Here is an 18,381-nt window from a genome sequence, read left to right on the forward strand (position 1 = left end):
AAAGAAAAGCTTTATCTGTTTAATTTTGTTTCACTCGCTAGTTTAATAAAGATCGACCCAACAGAGGTGGAGCAGAAATTTTAAGCAATCCCATTATTTTTCTTGAGCTTAATTCATGACTTGAATAATTGAAGTGTTTTAGTTTATTTAGAATCACTATAGAAAGTGCTATGATAAAAGCCCACTCAGAGGTTAATCCTCGCATTTTTTCCCAAGCCTTTAATGAATAATTGATCATTGATCATTAAGATGGCGCTGATTAAAGGCTCGAAGCTTTGCTGTGCATTCATCAAGTTGGTTGCCATGGCTACAAGCGTAGACAGGCGTCTTTTTTTTAGGGAGTTTGAGTCGAGGTGGTTTTGCGTGTTGCGTTGTGACAGTACTGACAACACGGGGACTTCCTCCTGACCTCCTGAAGGTCAGTCAAGGTCACTGTTAAACACCCTGCAGACTGAGGAGAGTTCATCCTCATATTTTAATAGAAACTTTGTTAGATTAATGATAGAGTTATGGTTAACATATTCCTAAACGATGCGGGAAGCCTGTATGAAGTGAGTGTAAGTCAATGTAATGTCCCCAGACGCCGTAAAACATGACTGCGTGTCTGGTTGCGTCCCGGCGCCGACAGGTGCAGTGTGAAAGATTGCGGTCGGACGTTTGCCTTCGTGCGCCCGCTGAACCGCAACGACAGCGAACGGAAGGGGAAGAGAGGGATGGCACGGGAGGAAGGACACTGGGAGTCGCGGGGTCGACGCGGAGCAGAGAATGATGAAAACGGCCACGAGATTTAAGGCCACACAAGGTTGGGTGCGAGTGGGGATAAAACAAAAACACCAGCATTCGGTTTCGAGGGAATGAAACGCACTGGGTTTTATAAATCATACATCTGAAAAATACAGAATGACCCCAACCTCCCACCCATATCCATGAAATGCATACAAATGCCACATCATGACCTCAAATGACACACACACACACCCGCCACACAGGCCAAGGTGATTATAATTATGTGATTAAATTTCGGGATAAACTCAAAATTGATGTGGAAATCTTAATTAAGATAAGAGTACTTTCACATGCAAGTCCTTGCATTTACCCAGCCGTATCTCTCCCACATGACTGCACACAGTTCTAATAATCCGGCCGCTTCACACACACTTCCCTCCCGCGCTCATCTAATTTGCCACTTTCTCTTCCTCCGCTTCTTTCAAGCTCACGCCGTCTGAGTCGGTGAAGTCCAGTCAGAAAGGAAAGAGGTGGACGGATGACAATGTTTGTCTGCATCGATTTAAGTTTGCAGGTTGAACAAACTCCCATGAGCTTTCTAATGTCACACCAAAAGATGAATCAACTGATTAGTTTTTGATGCAGAAGATTTTCCGGTTCATTGTTGATATTTATAGACTGATACTTCTAGACTGGCATTTGAGACCCAAAACTGGACCAAAGAATTGACTTGAACCGACAAGTAGAATCCAAACTTGACTTCAACTTTTGAATTAACATTTTAAATGCCTTTGAAGGTTTTTCAAGAACTCATTTTTATCTTGTGATCAAAGACTTCGCGTAGCTTTGACTCTTGTTCAAAGATTTTAGACTTTCCTTGGACTTCCAACAGGAAAAACTGAGACGACGAACTTGACCAAGAACATCGGATGTTGCTGAATCTGGTGTCCAAAATATCAAAGCCAGACTCAGAGCAGGAATCTAGACTCAGACTTAACTCTAAGACTTTCCTGGAACTTGTGATACAAGACTAAACTTGGAACTGAACTGTGAGTTCTCTAAGATGTGTGATCGAACACTTGAGATTTGACTTTTAAATAATAATTTCTCAAGCATTTGCAAACACTTGGGTTTCATATCATGTCCCAGACTATCAATAATGGTCTCTGGCGGGGGTGGGGGGGGGATAGAAACAACATGCCGCCCCGGCACAGCTGCAGACACCAATGTGCACCAGCTTTACATGTGTTCATCTCAGTAGGGGTTGGTCACAGCTGATATTCTGAGCTCCTTTTGGCTCCTAAATGGTCCACTGGTGACATTTGCTCCAATTAGCTCCCCCCCCCCATCAGCTTGTTTTAGATCAGCGCTAAGTGGTTAGAGATAAGAGGCATGGTGCTGTCGCCAAAGCCCACATCTCCTGCAGATGAGCCATATTCTCTTGAGCCGTGACCGCAGCAGTCATCTCAAACACCCCCCCGTCACTGCAGCCATTACACACCTCGTTGGATTAAAACTAAGTGGAGGAATCATGCAGGAATCAATGGTGCGATAAAGATGGAGGGAATGGGTGTGGGAGTGTATCTGTGTACCGTAGGTCACCCCATGTGTATAAGATGCTGAGTGCTTCAGTGTTTATGGACAGTTAACCCCTCTCTTGTGTGTTTGCTCACTAGGCTCATGAAATAAAATTACTCAATCTTCTTTTTCCAAGAGATATAAAAATGATCTGCTGAATTGACCTGGATAATCACATCTCAGGTGTTGGGGCAGGAGCGTGCTCGCCATCGATATGGAGCGCAGTGATTTCCACGTGTGTGAGACTGTATTTTCTTCCTTGTATTTTATTTTTTTTAAAGAACTCTCTGGTGTGTGTGGTTACTGGAGGTCAGTCGGAACGCTCATTATTGGTAATGTTTGCTAACCTCGGGAGGCTAACTTTGTATGGCTTAATTTTCAGTAATAGATCAGCTCCAAAAGAGCAATTGGAAGTAGAAACCATGCTGGAAGTGCAGGGAAAATTTCAGCAAAATCACATGCCTCTTGAAACACAGACGTCCTTCTGATTTCTTGAGCTGCGTAATGCCATAGTCTGGATTCTGTTCAGTGCTGTTCAGGAGTTTCAATTCGATCGAGCAGCTGTTGTATATTTCTAAACATCATTTTCAATAATGGGTAAAATTGCTGCAAGACACACATTTTGTCTCATCAGAACAGTTGAATCCTCTTGAGTTCAAATGATCAAATCCATAATCCACATAATCATGTGAGAGAACTGTGCCTTTCTTGTTTTCTCCAGGTAGCAGGATTGTCGTCTGTTCTCGGTTATTTTCTCAGGAGAAGAAGGCAACGCAACAGGAAATCAAATTGAGCAGTGATCCCTGTACTTGCACACCCGACTGACAAATGAAGAGAGGCTGAATCACAAGAAGAAGGAAAAAAAAGCAATTCATTAATCATCATATTAATTCACGAAAGCCAAGCATTTTACAAAACCTGGGGATCAATTCATGTTATTTTGGTAGAAGACAATGCAGCCTTTAGTCAGACATTTTTAATACCAGGCAGACTACACATAATATATTTGTATACACTGGTTTTCCATAGGATCACAAGATGTAATAAACAGATGTTGCATCAGTGTAGACTCCCCGCAGTGCAAACTGGTCCAGTATGCACGCTCATGCTTGGAAACTCATGTAGTTTCTGGCATCTCATTTCACCAAAAAAAGACAAAACCTCTGGACTTCTGAGGTGCTTTACCTTCGCTGTTCAACTGAGCATGTAAAATCACACATTTAGTAGCATTTGCTGTCAAAGAAGAAAAAAAAAAAAAAAAAAAAAGGTTGGTGATGGTTCTAAATGGATGCATCACAAAGAGCAACATTTCAAAGAATATCCATTATGAACACAAAAAGTAATCAAAACTCCTAGTTCATTCAGATGTGGTGTTTGAGTACATGATTAATGGTCAAAGCAGGACAGAGTGATTTGCCGTTTCGGCCGCCGCATCTCCTTGCTGCCTCCCCCCCCCATATTCTTTCTAGCAAAGGCAGAAGTGCTGCATGAATAATAAAGAGGAGCATGCACTGTGTGTGTCGGCGCATGTGAGAAAGAGAGGGCGCCTCTCGGCATTATAACAGGTAGCAGCCTAGTTGCTGATGCTGATGTGGTCTCGGTATGCATTCGGACGAGGTTATATAAGACATTATGCTGCATAGCCGGCGAGCAGCGTTGGCGCTATTTATAGAAACCCTTTGATGGAACAAACTCTGTGACACACAGACACAAAAACATCAACCTGGGCGTGGATGCGCACTGAGGATCTCATTTGCTTGCAGCTCACGCGGCGTCTTAAAATACCCTTTTCTCAATATTTCGTGCCCCCCCCCTTCCATACGCACTCACGCACACAGACAATAACAAGCTGATATCTCTAAAAAAGATTAAAAAAAAGATGTAATTGCGGTCTATCAGAAGGATGAAGAGGCGATATTAAATTCTGAGGCTGCAGCAAGTAAACAGATAATTACTGATGTGTCCTGATCAGTCACCCCGTCCACTGTGTCCTCTCCTCACATTCTCCCTGTCCGTCTCTCTCTCCATGAGGATGAGTCAGTCCTTCAGTTCGGCTGCAGCTCCCCTCCCCCTCTTGTTACTACACATGCATCTCGGAGTGAGCGTGCACGCTCGCATACGTCGACCGAGCAGCAGAGGCAGAGACACGGACGACATTTTCCGTTTGTTCATCTAAATACCGAAGAGTGCAGGCAAAAAATAAATAAAAATAAAAAAAAACCAAAACGCCATTACATAGCGCAATGTGGCGTGACGGCTTTTTGATCAGCTGGAAAAAGAAGTAAGAGGAGAAGTGTTCGGGGCATTAGCACTCATTTTGTGGAGGTGCTCTGATAGTGCTTAACCAGCTGATTGCTTTGTTTAGAGCTCCGTCGGCTGCCAGGAAATGTAAAGCAGGTTCTGTTCTGGGCTCTGCCTGCAGTTTCAACGGTCGCCCCCCCCCCCCCCCCCCCCCGGATGGTAATCGTGAGTGCCGGAGCCGTGCAGCAGGTGAATTTGAACATACGTCGACGCAGCTGTGCTCTCTCGGACTATAATGGCCATATGCATAAATTATTTTCATCATGAATTCATGGGAAAGTAAGAGCAGCCCTGCTGAAATATTCACACACTGTAGTGGTCCGATGACATGATTGTGCTGGCGGCAGTCACTTCCTGTAAGACGGCTTCTCGCTGTGATAGCAGCCTGTTTGTGTTGGTGTTTTCTGAGTTGGCCGTCTGTAGATGGAGTCATCTGACAAGTCAGCGGCTTGATCGAGATCTGGATCTCCAGAGATGCAGCCCAATGAGGAAGACAGAACTTTTACAACGTCTTAAACTTGTGTGAATTTGGGAAGTTATTGCAGAATCAGCACCTTCAAGTTCAATTCAAAGTGCCGGTTAACAAATACCTTTCAGAAGACGAGTATACAAGAGGAGATTCATATTGACTAAACCAGGTGTGATTAAAAAATGGATAAAAATGAAATGTGACACAAACACAGAATAAGTAAAATACATAAAATAAGGATGAAGAAAAAACTCAAAGCATAATAAGTGAGGGATTTCCTAAGATGAACATAAACGTCGTAGTAAAAGTAGGTTTGAATAAACATCAATAAACCCTCAGAAAATCTTTATTTGTTTTGTGCTGTGTTCACAGACATAAATCAGTTTGTCGAGGAGTGGCTGGAAAGAAAGAAAGCATCTTGTATTGATTACTTTGAGGAAATAATTCCTCTGCATTTAACCCATCCTATTCAGAGTTAACCATGATATGTTTGAATTAGCGGGACGAAGCTGTGGGAATCGCCTGGTTGACCGACTTTGACGTGCAGCAGCGCCTCACGTGTGGCCGCCAGCCTCTTCTTTTACTCCCGCTTTACAATCGAAAGGAGGTTGCGACACGAGCAAGCCAGTCGATTCTCGGAGGCCTCGGATTCATATATCAAATTGAAATAAATCTGGATGTGAGATTTGTTTGTATGTCGTGTACAAATTGATTCTTTGCCTTACTTGACATGATTCTTGCAGTCGGCGCTGACGCTCTATTCTCTGCTTCCCTCTCTCTCTCTCTCTCTCTCTCTCTGTTTCTCAGCAGCATCCACGGTTACTCGACAAAAGACTGCAGCGGAGAGCCACTAATCCCGGCTGCTATGATCCTGTGTTCCTCCTTCCTCTCTGTCATGTGAGCCACACACGCTTTGTTAATTTCCCACCATATGCTGCTGCATTAGCTTCCCGCTGTTCGAGATCTGTGTGTTGGCGTCGGCGCGCTTTTGACTTACCGGCGCTCTCGGAGGTAGGTGCGGCCCCGTGAGCCGAGGCGCCCGTCCTTCACAAAATACGCTCGTGAGAAACGCTCAAAAAGCTCAACGTACAGTAGAAACAGCCTGACATAAGAAGCGATCAGCTTACCAGTAGCTGATACCGCACAAACAAAAGGCTCCAATAGATAAATCTTGATAAGGTCATATCTCACCAGCTGTTGGTGTTATGGAAGACAAGATAATGAGACGGCTTTGGAAAGGACTAACAGCAGAATTGTAAACCCTGATTTACTAGTTTTATGTCTCCAACTGGTGTAGAGTCGAACTGATTTCACCAAAAGGGAAATGAATCACCGGGTGCATCTGCAGCCTTAAATGACTTTGTCATCGTTGAGTCCTTTCCAATAACGATACAGTGCTTTTAGCCCCATTAACTGCGAACGGTAGGAGGAAAATGCGTGAATTTACAATTATTTTTTTTGCAGTCGCCCTCCTCCTTCTGCTGTCGTTTTGATCTGAGTGATTAAAATGAAAAAAAAAAAAAAAGAGAGAGAGATAGGAGGAGAGGCAGGAAGGAGCAGGCATTGACAGCTGCCCAAACCGAGGCGCCTTTCAAGATATCAGAGCAACTGCAGCACCGCGGCAGCCCGGCAGATAAGGCTCCAGCCAGAGATATCAAACAGCATCAGCAATAAGCGGGCGCCACAAACAAACACTTCTGCAGCCAGCAGCGCGGCCTTCCCCGAGCGCTGCCGAAACAGCTCCCCCCGGCCACCTGGGGAGGTGAAGTGGGGGGAGGGGGGGGGGGGGGGGGGGGGCGGGGCGGTCAGTTGAAAGTGGGGTGGCCGTGCAGGTGGACGGTCGCAAAGAAATTGGAAATGTCAAACAAGGGTCGACGGCGTTCCCGAGCTTTTATCGAAAACCTAATAAAGCAATCAAGATGTCTCACAGCGGAGGGCTAGCGTCAGTGTGTTGCCGGCGCCTGGTCGGGCGGGGGTCGGTACGGCGCGCAGGTAATGAGGGCACGGAGACGCGAGAAAATACAAAACCCGGTGTCTTGCCTGACGTTGCATCATCGTTTTACTGCCTTTAGAAAACCTGCGCTGAAGGGCAGTTGGAGGTGATAACCCCGAGGGGCTTCTAAAAGTCAGCCAGGCCAAACTGAAGCTCTAACCTACAGTTCAGGAGTTTCTGGCCCCATTTTCACGACCTTTCAAGAAAAAAAAAACGCTTCATTTTTTTAACATATTTTCATTTCAGGAAAGTTTTTCTTTCATAGCGCAATACAAAATGGTGTAGTTTGTCTTTGTAATGAAATATATATGTGCTCAGACAACAATCTAAATATTAGCAATAGAAACTATAGGGATGTGGTTTGGAACATGTGACTTTTCTGCAAGTGGCATGAGCGATCTTACATAAAGTTACAGTGTCTCTCATGAGTCAGGCAATCATTTTATCATCAGATGTCAGAGTTCATTAAAGAAGTGCAGAACGTGCTTCGTGAAGACCCAAACCTGGATCAAGACCAAACTGAAATGTCAACAGCGTTTCTCACTGTTGTCACAATTCCTGAGAGGTTTTACACACTCGCGATTGAAACCTTCTAAATCTTCTGAGTCATTCTGGAAATATGTAGCACCTCAGTGAAACGTCTTCCGCACCACCTTGACCCAGTACATTTATTTCTCCTGATTTCATTACCTTGCGTGTTTCATCCGTAGTGGTTGGATGAAGCAACTATTTCATGAAAAAGTTTAGTTTTTCAGTCAAAAATTGATCACACTGCGGGGAGGGGGGGGGAAAGGAAGAAGCTGCGAACAGAAATAGCTTTTAAACCTGATTTCTCGCCCGGAGAACCCAACTCCAGAGCGTCTGATCGCGAGCTAACTTTTCTTTACTGTTGTCATACACAGGAGCTCACAACAAAATAGCCTTTCCTCAGAGGAGAAAAACAGAGGCGGCATAGGGAGGAAAATAAAGGTAGCTGCAAAAAGAAAAAAAAGAAGGGGTAAGAAGCATTTTCTTTGGAATGAAATGGCTTTCTCCAGAGGTAGTGAGGCTAGAAATAGGACAGTGGCGTCAAGTGAGAGGATGTGTCGGTGAGTGCCTGTTTGTGTTGGTTGTACGCGGGAAATAATGGAGCAGCTGTTTGGACACGCACCATTTGGAGCTGCTGTGTTTTGACTTTTAATCATTTTCGAACGATCTGAGCTGTTTTTGTTCAGGGTGGCATCTGTACAGAACGAAGACATGATACAAGGATACATTGGGAAAACTGCTATTTAGCCTCGGTGAGCCTGCAGAGTGTGTTATTTGTGTTTTGCAGCAGGAATGTCTTGTACGTTCCCGGCTCTGGTGCGGACGGGAACGTTTGCTAATGAAGTATTTGTCTCAATCCGTGAGTTCGCTTGAGCAAAGCAGGATCGTTTGCACCAATAAGCAGAAAACATGGATTTTTTTCTTACAGTATGAGTGCTTGTCTTGTTATAAAGACAATCAGCTTTTAGAGTCTGTTTATTGTAAAAAAGCCTATTACAAAATATGTATTGCAAAATCAGGCTCCAGATAATTAAAGCATTTAATTGTGAAGTAAAATGTTGAACGTTCGTCGTCACTGACTTCTTTTTTTTGTTGATCAGATGTTTTCCTTTTGCCCCTACAGCACTTTTCCACCTTCCTTCCTGTGTCACATGTTTTGTGACGTGGCCATGAGACACACACACACGATGAAGAATCGAGGCTAAAATGGTGGAATGCAGTTTGCATTTAATCATTTCTGTCACTTTCCCCCCTGGAGAGCATTAACCCATAAAGGCTTCTCCCTGTAGAACGGGATGCTTAGGATCATTATTTTTGATATTTGCCGCTCCTGGGATTATTGGGGTTTGCTGAAACGGGTGAAAATGCAATACCACATCGCCTTTTCGCGAGACGTGCACGAACATGGCATGCAACATTAATTGTTGCCTCGGGTCTTCGCGGATCCGTCTAACTAAAGGGTAAATGATGCAATAAACTTTGTCACTTCTGCGCAGAGATCCCGCCGCGTTCTGAATTGTTGACCCGGGCCTGCTTTATCAGTACACTATCATTTGTGTGATACACTTTCCAGCTTGTTTTGGATGTAGGGAATACTCTTACTCTCAGCAGAGGACAATACAGCGCTGACGGCGTGATTCATCATTCTCTTCATAATGCCGGATATGAATCATGCTCTCTGTGCTGTCCCCCACCGAAGGAATTAGTTAAGAGTTGCGAGGCTGTCCTGTTCCTCATCCATTTCCTATGCCTCATTTATCTTTGTCTTCCTCAGGTTGTATTTTTTTTTTTTTAATCCTCAAATTTACTGTCATCAGCACCGAGCCGCAAAAGAATATCTTACTTTTACAAACAAGACGAAGATTAAGGCTCAGACAGAAGAAAGAGGAGCGAACAGCAGAGCCCATTATGAGAGGGAAAATACCATAATCAGCAAAACCGCCGACGTGCCAAATTCACCGCGGACTGACGTATCTGCTAAGAGTTTCCACTTACAAGGGGAAGGTTTGTGGCATATGATCCAAACTCTTCAGATCTCACCTTAAATTACACAAGTTGCAAATCAATGTGAGAAATGTAGACATGCCCGGAGGGAAGGATTTACATTGCCAAGCTTTTTCACTTCTTTAAGCTCTTTACACCTAAAGAGGTACAGGATACACAATCCAGCAAAACTCTCCACCGTTGGACCTGTGTCTAGTAGAAATAGTTTTTTGCAAATATGTATTGAGTTGTAAGTCAGTGGCAAAGGTTCCACTAGGGTTAAGTGTACAGATAGATGCTCAGTTTTAATGGTTCTACCTCCAGCTCTGGAGCCAGATGAAACTGTTTAGCCTCTCCGCAGTGCCTCCTTGTAGCTTTTGATAGCTACAATTAATTAGATTGTCATTATTAATTTTTTTTTTCCCCCCACAGGGTCTATTTTCTCGCAGTTCCGGGTGACAAATGTGACACTTAAAGTTGCCGTTTGAATCCTATGAATTATGTTTTCTTTGCTTGAAAATGAGATATTCCTATCCAGATGGAAATAGTCCAACGCATGTTTGTGTGGAACAAAATCAATCACCGAAAGGCTGGCTGCAGTGAGGATGTTGTGGATTTACTCCACCAGCCGCAGGTTCCGTCATGCTAATTAGCGGAAGACAGTATGAGTAATGTTCAGTGACATCCGTGACACTAAGTCATCATTCTCATTTTTATTTATTAGTTTTTTTTTTAATGCTGAATCTCAACTAGAAGTCGGTGATTGTCGCCATTTATTTAATTATCAGGGACAGTTTATTTTGCTTCTTGAACCTTCAAACCTCCCCTGTCTTTACAGCTCCCAGTGCATGTTATTTGACCCCAGCATCACTGCTGTTCTGGCTTCTTCTTGTATATTACTGAATTGAATCAGGAAATCCGTACAATAGTGCTGTAGTTTTCCCATAATGTGTCTGAGAGATTTGGGTGGGCAATAGCAGCAGCAGTGCATCCAGCTTTACCATGTTTCTGCGTGTTAATTAATGCCGCCAGTTTAAACAGGTGAAGCAGCATAAAGCCGACAAGGCGCCTCCTTCATCCTGTACGCCGCTGTCGGGGCTTTTAACAGACATGTTGCATTCATTTTGAAATAGAATTAGCATCTAAGACAAAGCTTGAATTTCACTCAGTTCTACTTAATATTGAGATTAAAATAGTATTCTGATAAGCTACTGTTGTCGCTCTGCTTCAGCTGAGCTTTAGTTTTCCTCCTGAAGTCTATTGCAGTTAAAATTAATTTCCGTTAAAAAAAGCACACAGCTTTAACTTTGACTTCAGCAAATCACTTATATTTCTACTCTCTCATGGATTGTTACATCTTTCAACCTCTACATATGATTTCCCAGAGTTCTGCGACAGGATTAAAGCAGTTCATATAATACCAGTTATCTATCGTGAAACTGGATAATGATGGATCGAAGTGATCAAATCAATCATGGTTAAATATCGTCTCCAGTCTGCTTCAACAAATATGATGTGAAATTGGATTCATATTGACCAGTCAGGTTATTTACCTTTTTATTTTTATTTTGTCACATAAAGCCATGACGAAAGCTGAGTCATGACCTCAGGAAATGCCGATGGTTCAGCTGGTTGAGCCGTAAGGGTGATATTTCTTTACTGTCTGGTTTTCAAGTAAAAAATGCAGAAAAAAATATGACAACAATCAAACGAAAACCTTGCAAAGATGCTTTTGGTAAAAACTTCAGCTCAGCACTCGTGAGACTCCGTGCTGTCAAAGTAGCTCCTTGTACTTTGTGTTATGACCCTCATATCGCAAAGTTTCGCACAGCAAAGGTGAAGAAACTCATATTCCTAACTAAAACAGCGGGTAAACATGGCTGAGATGGAGTCCATCCCTGCTGCCTCTCCCCTCAGCAGCCTCTTTTCTCTGACATTCACCTTTCTTTGCTCCCTCATGTCCCGAAATCTAGCCGTCTCTCTAGTGTCTTCCCTGGCGTTGTCCTTCATTTGTCCTCACCCTCCATCCTTCCGTTCCTCCACCCGCACACATCCGCCACCTTCCCTCCTCTCTCTCCCTCGCCTCTCTCCCCGTCCAGCACCTCCATCTTAGCTCATCGTTACCGAAGCAGGGTTTTTTTTTTTCCCCCTTCTTACTTTGCATGCTGGTGATGTCACAGGTGTGTGTGTGTGTGTGCGCGCGCTTGTCTCGGAGTGATATCGCTCTCCCTCGGACCGTGTGAATGAGATGATCCACCTTCTCGCGGCCTCCCAGCCACCCCCGCCTCCCCCTCGCCGCCGCACACTTCCACTCACATAAAGGAGTCAATTTGTCAGAGATGTCAGGGGTGCTAACTAACAGCCAGCTTCTTGCCATATGCCTGTGTGTGTGTGTGTGTGTGTGTGTGTGTGTGTGTGTGTGTGTGTGTGTGTGTGTGTGTGTGTGAGAACTGTTGCTGCAGCATGGTGTGAGAGGGTGTGCCAAGTATACTAAAGAGACAAGTACACATGTATGTGTATATATACGGGGAGCCATGGAGACAGCTTGAATTGTGTTATAGTGTGTTTCCGTGTGTGTGCGCGTGCCTGTGTGTGTGTGTGTGTGTGTGTGTGTGTGGGTCTGTCACAACTGTTGCTGCAGCATGGTGTGAAAAAATATGTGCCAAGTATACTAAAGATATTAATACACATGCATGTGTGTGTGTGTGTTCAACCTACAGAGATGGAAAGGTTGTTAATTAATACATGACAGTCCTGTTTGGTGTGTGTGTGTGTTTGTGTGGGTGTGTTCCTTGTCATCCGGCGCCGCCTCAGGAGTGTGTGACGGCCGGTTCCTCTGACAGGCGTTCCAGTCACAGCGGGTTGCCCCGTCGCTCCGGCGGACGGGTCACCAGAGTTAATTATTCTCAGCGCTGGTCCTTCACTCTTCACACACACACACATACACACACACACACACACACACACAGTCAATACACGTGCACGCACACCAACACATAGCTCGACCCGGTTCAGCATGCCAAGTTTTAACTAAGAGACACACACCGGAGCGTCTCGTGTGTGGAGAGTGCGTGTGTGTGTGTGTGTGTGTGTGTGACGCTCTCCGTGCAGCAGTGAATGTATGGAGTCTGAAAGACAGTGAGTAATGCGAGGAGCCTTCTCTCTAATTAAAGCCTCGTCATACATTAATTACCATGAGCCGCAGCATTTAGGGCCTTTAATTGAGTGCGAGATCATAGTTTTAAAATGTCGGATAGTTTTAGAATATTTGATTATACATTTAGAATAAGTGTTATTATATTAAGTATATTGTTAAGATGAGTTTGCCTTTGACCTTAATTATTCCCCTATCCAGGTACAGCTTTGAAATGCTTTTATATTGAAGAAAGAGTCAAGGAATACACACATATAAACCCCCCATTATGTGAATTTTTTTAACAACTGTATTTGACGTGAGTGATACCAACGAAATGCATTACTTGAAACATCTCAATTTGAACGGAGTCACTTTCCACGCCGCAGTTATCGTTTGCGTCCAGCCGCACTCCAAAGCTCGCCTCCTTTTAATCATTTCTCTGAATATCATGCTAATCCCTGTTATCTCATAACGCCGCGCTGGCTAGCTCACTCGATTGAGTCAAAGACGTGTTGTTTCCCGGGATAATGGGACAGAACGCGTCGGAGTCACATTTGAAATTCAGAAGGATTGCCAGGAAATGATGTGGAAGGTAAGCCGAGCAGGAAAAGTGGAAATATATGTATTTTTTTCCAGTTCAAGAAGTAATGTTTGGATCTTACAAGATATTTATTTTTAGAGAGATCTGAGCTGTTTCCAGGGATGATTTGCAGTTTACAAATATACCCACAGTCTGAAGCAATTACAGCTGAAATGGAAGAAAGTTTAGTGAAACCATATGAGGTTGCCAAACTTTAAAAAAGTCCATGTTGCCATCAACTCGGAGCCAGGATGGAGCGTGTTCGGAGATGCTGAAAACTTAGATGGAAGCTCCCCAGAGGTTTCCAGAGATTGAGTGCTCTAAGTTATTAATGCCTTGGAATTTACAGAAACAAAACATTTAAAAAAATCTCGTCTCACATATTTAATACTAGATTTTGATGCTCATGTATGTTGTATATTTTAGCGGTGTAAAATATAAGGTCTGGGGGCCAAAACTGTCCCGCAGCAGGGTCCAATGTGGTCCGCCGAACCACTGAGCAAATTCAAAGGGAACAACAAAGACAATCTTCAAAGTTAAATTCAGGCTTTAGTGGTACTGTTTCTCTGGTCTGACCCAGTCAAGATAAACGTGGGCTGTATGAGGCTCCTGAACTGAAATGAGTATGAAACCCCTGTTGCAGAGGTACTTTAATTCTTGCAATATGAATATACTGCAATTCCCTAGTGACAAATTTGTAACACATAACTAAGAAGAAACACTGATATCAGGACAAAATAAATCACAATGATTTGATAATTAGTTTTTTGCTGCTTTGCTGCAGTGTAAATCCAATAACACGAGCATAAAACCCCAACAGGGCTGCTGTGGCTCCGTTGTTAAAAATGGGTGGACATTCAATTCAATAGCTTGTCACTTAAACCCTGTTTGCCTTCACTGGCTGCTGTGTCTGTGTGTCAGTGGATAAATGTGACTAATCAAGTAAATGTACCAAAAGAGTGAGTTCGGAACTCCAGCAGGTTTTTCAAAAGCTGCAACACAAATGCATAAAAATGTAGTATAGCCGTAACAATTTCAGAACTTTAACCCCTCATAGCTCTCTGTAAAAGCATTTGTCAGTCAACAATCTGTGTTTTCTATAGCCTGGCCATGCTCGCATGCAGCCGTTGCTCAGCGTGAGCCTGATCACTTTTGGCAGTCGCATTTTTAATCTGGCCCGACGCCTTTAAACAGCCACACTAACGAGACCCTGATTAAAATATGCCTCCATACGACTGCGTATGAAAGTTGAATGTTGACTAATGTGCTAGCTCAATTTTTAAACCTTCAGTTGGGCGTAATGGCCTCGACATTCTCATTTCGTTTGATTATACGGCAATCATGCTATTACTCGTGGAAGCAGACGTGACGTGTTTACAGCCGCACGCAAGTCATGGATGTGGCATTTCACGAGTGTTCTTTTACCGTAGGATAGGTAATGTAATGGCGAGAGCTAAAGACCGAGAACAAGGCGGACCGCTTGCCTGTGAGGGTATTAATTTGCAGTCATGTTTACCTTCGACATAAATCACTGTCTGCTGTGTGTTGTTAGCGGACCCTCTTTTTAACGCGACATTTCAGTCAGCCCCGGTTTTTATTGATCAGAGCGGCATGCACCTTTAAGTGCACGATAAAAGGAACTCCGCTGTTGACACTATGAGGTGTACTTCCGAGCGCGGAGGCGAGCCCTGGCTGGAGTATTGGGAGCAGAAGGCGGCCATATGTGAGTGGGTGTGGTGATGGCAAAGCGCTCGCAGAGATACACAAACACGCGCGCGCTGTTTGTTGGGGAAGGCCGTGCTGTCGAGCCACTGTCGGAATTACATTATTGTGCAGTAGAGTTGCGCCAAATGTTCCAGATCTGACCGGGCCGGCCCCTTCTCTGCCTCTTCCTGCCTGAGCCGAGAGCCAGAGGGGGGGGGGAAAAAAATGGCAGTGTAAAAATCCAGAATCCAAACAAACACACACAAAAAAAAGCTCTTAATTTGGCAAAACAAACGAGCACCCCTGCGACCGCGAGCACATCAAGCGAGTGATATGCAAACGAGTGCTTCGTGTGCCTCGGAGCGAGCTCGCCAGATGCTGGTGAGCCCGGCCCCGGCGGGCGGGTCGTGAGGGAGATCTCTCCGAGCGTGGCGGGGGAAAAAAAAAGGGAAGGGTTGCGGCGGTGGGGGCAGCGAACGAGAGCGTTTAAATGTATGATTAGCCGTGGAATATTTTGGCAACTGCTTGAGCTTGGCAGGAGGTGTGAAAGGTACAATCACAGAGGGAGTGAAACGGTCTCTCTTAATGTAGCAGATGAGTGATGCTGAGAGTTTTTTTTGGACCAGATGTAAGCATCCGCAATCACATATGGGATTTCCCAGGCTTTGTGCAACAGCTTGGCTTCACTACGCTCTACGTAAACACAGCCAACGTCATGTGATGTGATTGGAAATTAAAATTACATTAAACGGTGGTGACTGTTGCACAGATTGTTGTCCCTCCTCATTGGCCGACGGGTCCTCCATAGTCCCACATAATCTGCTTTGTCATGTGATCGTCCATCTCAGTCCAGTTTAGGATTGTCGGTGGAGTCCGTCTGCTGCCACATTACATTTTTTTTTTCCACACTATTCTCTCCCTTTTGGCAGTTGTGGATCCATGTGAAGCCAACATTTCTAGGCCAAAAGTTGCCACTGCAGCCAAAGTTGCTGCATTTGACAGTGCGATGCTCTTTATAAGCTAAAATATATAAATAAGTATATTTTATACATAATATATTGGCTTTGTGCAGTCATTTAACACAACAGACTCAAATTTACTCACAACAATGATGCATGTTTTGCAAATGAGGTGCCCACTAAATATTTAATAGTGCTTTAATCTCCATTTGAAAAACATTCTGTGGTCAAACATGACTTGTTTTCTCTGATGATGAACATTTTATCATTACTGCACTCTCAAAAAATGAATATCTTCTTGATATAGTCTATCAATTCTTCATGGCAGTGGAAATGTGGCGAGCAAATGATCCCAGAGATCTCTCTCTTTTAGAGCTTTATTAAAGTCATTTGGAAGGATCCCTTGTTGCTCTCAGACCACTTGATGTATGGATGTTATCTTTCCAGCAGGTCCTTAGTTGACCGAGAGGCCTTGTCCCGGTAGGTAACCCTGTAATGGGAGTGGACCAGGAGGTCATCCTAATTAGCAACCATCGGGATTCTCTTCCTGCAGATGAGAGCGACTGGCTGGTTCACTCTGAGCCTCTCCTGGATGAACACACTTCATTCCAGTTAATATATCTACTCGTGTTTTGTTGCGTTACAAGATATGAGAAATGTCTCTCTCAAAAAGCCACATTTTGTATTCAATATTCTGACTGGTGATTGCCTGGTTACAGAGTTTAAAAAAAAATCTCCAATTATAATCAGCCATGATTAGACTCTATGAACGAACAGGTATCCTGAAGAGAAGGTGGCATTAAAGACACGGGCGAGCCGTGACGGGTTTACAGGTTACAGGCAAACGTTTCAGTGTGCAAATGGCCTTTTCTTACGATTAACTGTCCAGATGGAGCCACGGGAGTAAATAGGAGTGTGAGCAGAAGCGTAAATTGTATAGTAAGCTCGCGGTTTATCACACGCACAGAAGGCAAAGAACACTAGAATAAATTCTTTGTCTTTATTTAAGCATACAGGGCTGTGTTGCTTTGTGTTCTTCAAGGAACAATGGCAGAAAGCTCTGTCCTACTATCTGCACGTACCCAAAATGTCTGCACAAGCAGCTCGAGTGTTCATCTTTAATGCATCGTGTGTGCTCATTGCGTATTCCGTGTGTGTTTAGCCAGTTGCTCTCAGCTCCACATCTGTGTAAGAACAAGTGAATTAAGCTCGCGTTGTACACTCCAAACAATAAACTTGCCGCTGTCGGAGCGTACCGCGCGCTATTGTGCGCACATTTGCCGCGTTATGGCCCCCGTGCACGCACGATTTGTTCGCGCAGCAGTTTGTTCGCGCACCTGTTCGCTCAAACGCAGGAGTCCTGACGGAGCGCCCGCGTTCAAACCACAGAGCTTTGCAGTCGCTGTCGCATTAAGCAGATGAATTGCGAGCTCTGCTGGCTGGTGGGCCCGAGCGGCTGGGGCTGGCGTATTGTTGGGAATCAAGCACCCTGTCGGAACGCACTGTTGGACCCCCCCCTTTCCTAACAGGCCGTGTCACCCAGCTCCAATGCCAGCACAAGCCTCTGTACCCCAACACACACACTGAAAGAGGAGCTTGATTTCAACACACTGTTAGCGGCTTCGGCTTTCGAGCAGGTGCTAGCATGGTCTGGCGGCGCCCGCGGGGCTCGGAGGCCACAGAAAACCAGCCGGATCGACCGCCAGCTTTCTGCATTCCGCTCGGCGGTGCCCAGTCTTAATTATTATTGGCCACTGTAATTAATTACAGAGCCCGGTAACGGCCCGGAGACATAATCCACGATCCCTTCCCAACTTCAGCGGCGTCATTTGGTGCTAAAAACTGTGCCGTGTGACCCGTGTCCCTGGATCGTTCCCCTCTGGATGGCTTCTCCACAGAGGCGGGTGCTGCTGCTACATGCTAAATTAGCAAAACTCTGCAGATCAGCACATGGTTCAGTGTTAAGAGTGATTTATTGAAGATTTTTACATCAAAATATTTGACTATTAAAGAAAGTTGTCCAATTAATATATGCAGCTGAATGTGGGAATCACACTTTGTAATGGTAGCTCCTACTGCTGGCCTGAAGGGGCAATTATTCTTGTCTGGAGCTATAAAGATTATGGGTTTATGAGCAGGGGATTTGTCCTCTCCTTGTGGTCAGAGGGCTGCTGCTCTCTGCCCACGCACTAAAAAAAGGGACCCGCAATACACACACAGGCGCCAAGATTTAGGAGGGAAGTAGATGAGTATTGAGCGTGGAATATATCTCGGTGAAAATTGCACCCAGGGGAGAAAGAAACGAGGCAGCCAGGGCTGAAGGGAAGGCAAAACAAAAGAAGAAGCGGGGCACTTATAGAAGGAAAATGGAGCACGATAGCGTCAATCCTTGATGGCTGCTGCATTCAACTTGCGTCATCTTTT

The 18,381-nt window shown here is 44.6% G+C and overlaps 1 protein-coding gene across 1 annotated transcript in view; it reads left to right on the forward strand.

The window, feature by feature from the left end:
• nlgn2a (neuroligin 2a) overlaps positions 1-18,381 on the forward strand; it is a 201,456-nt gene that overhangs the window by 38,899 nt on the left and 144,176 nt on the right. Inside the window, exon 2 of the mRNA XM_030088438.1 lies at positions 5,882-5,971. The gene's annotated coding sequence lies outside the window, so the exon portion shown is untranslated. The remainder of the gene's footprint in view (positions 1-5,881; positions 5,972-18,381) is intronic.

Source organism: Salarias fasciatus, chromosome 3 (assembly GCF_902148845.1).
Source record: "Salarias fasciatus chromosome 3, fSalaFa1.1, whole genome shotgun sequence".
NCBI lineage: Eukaryota > Metazoa > Chordata > Actinopteri > Blenniiformes > Blenniidae > Salarias > Salarias fasciatus.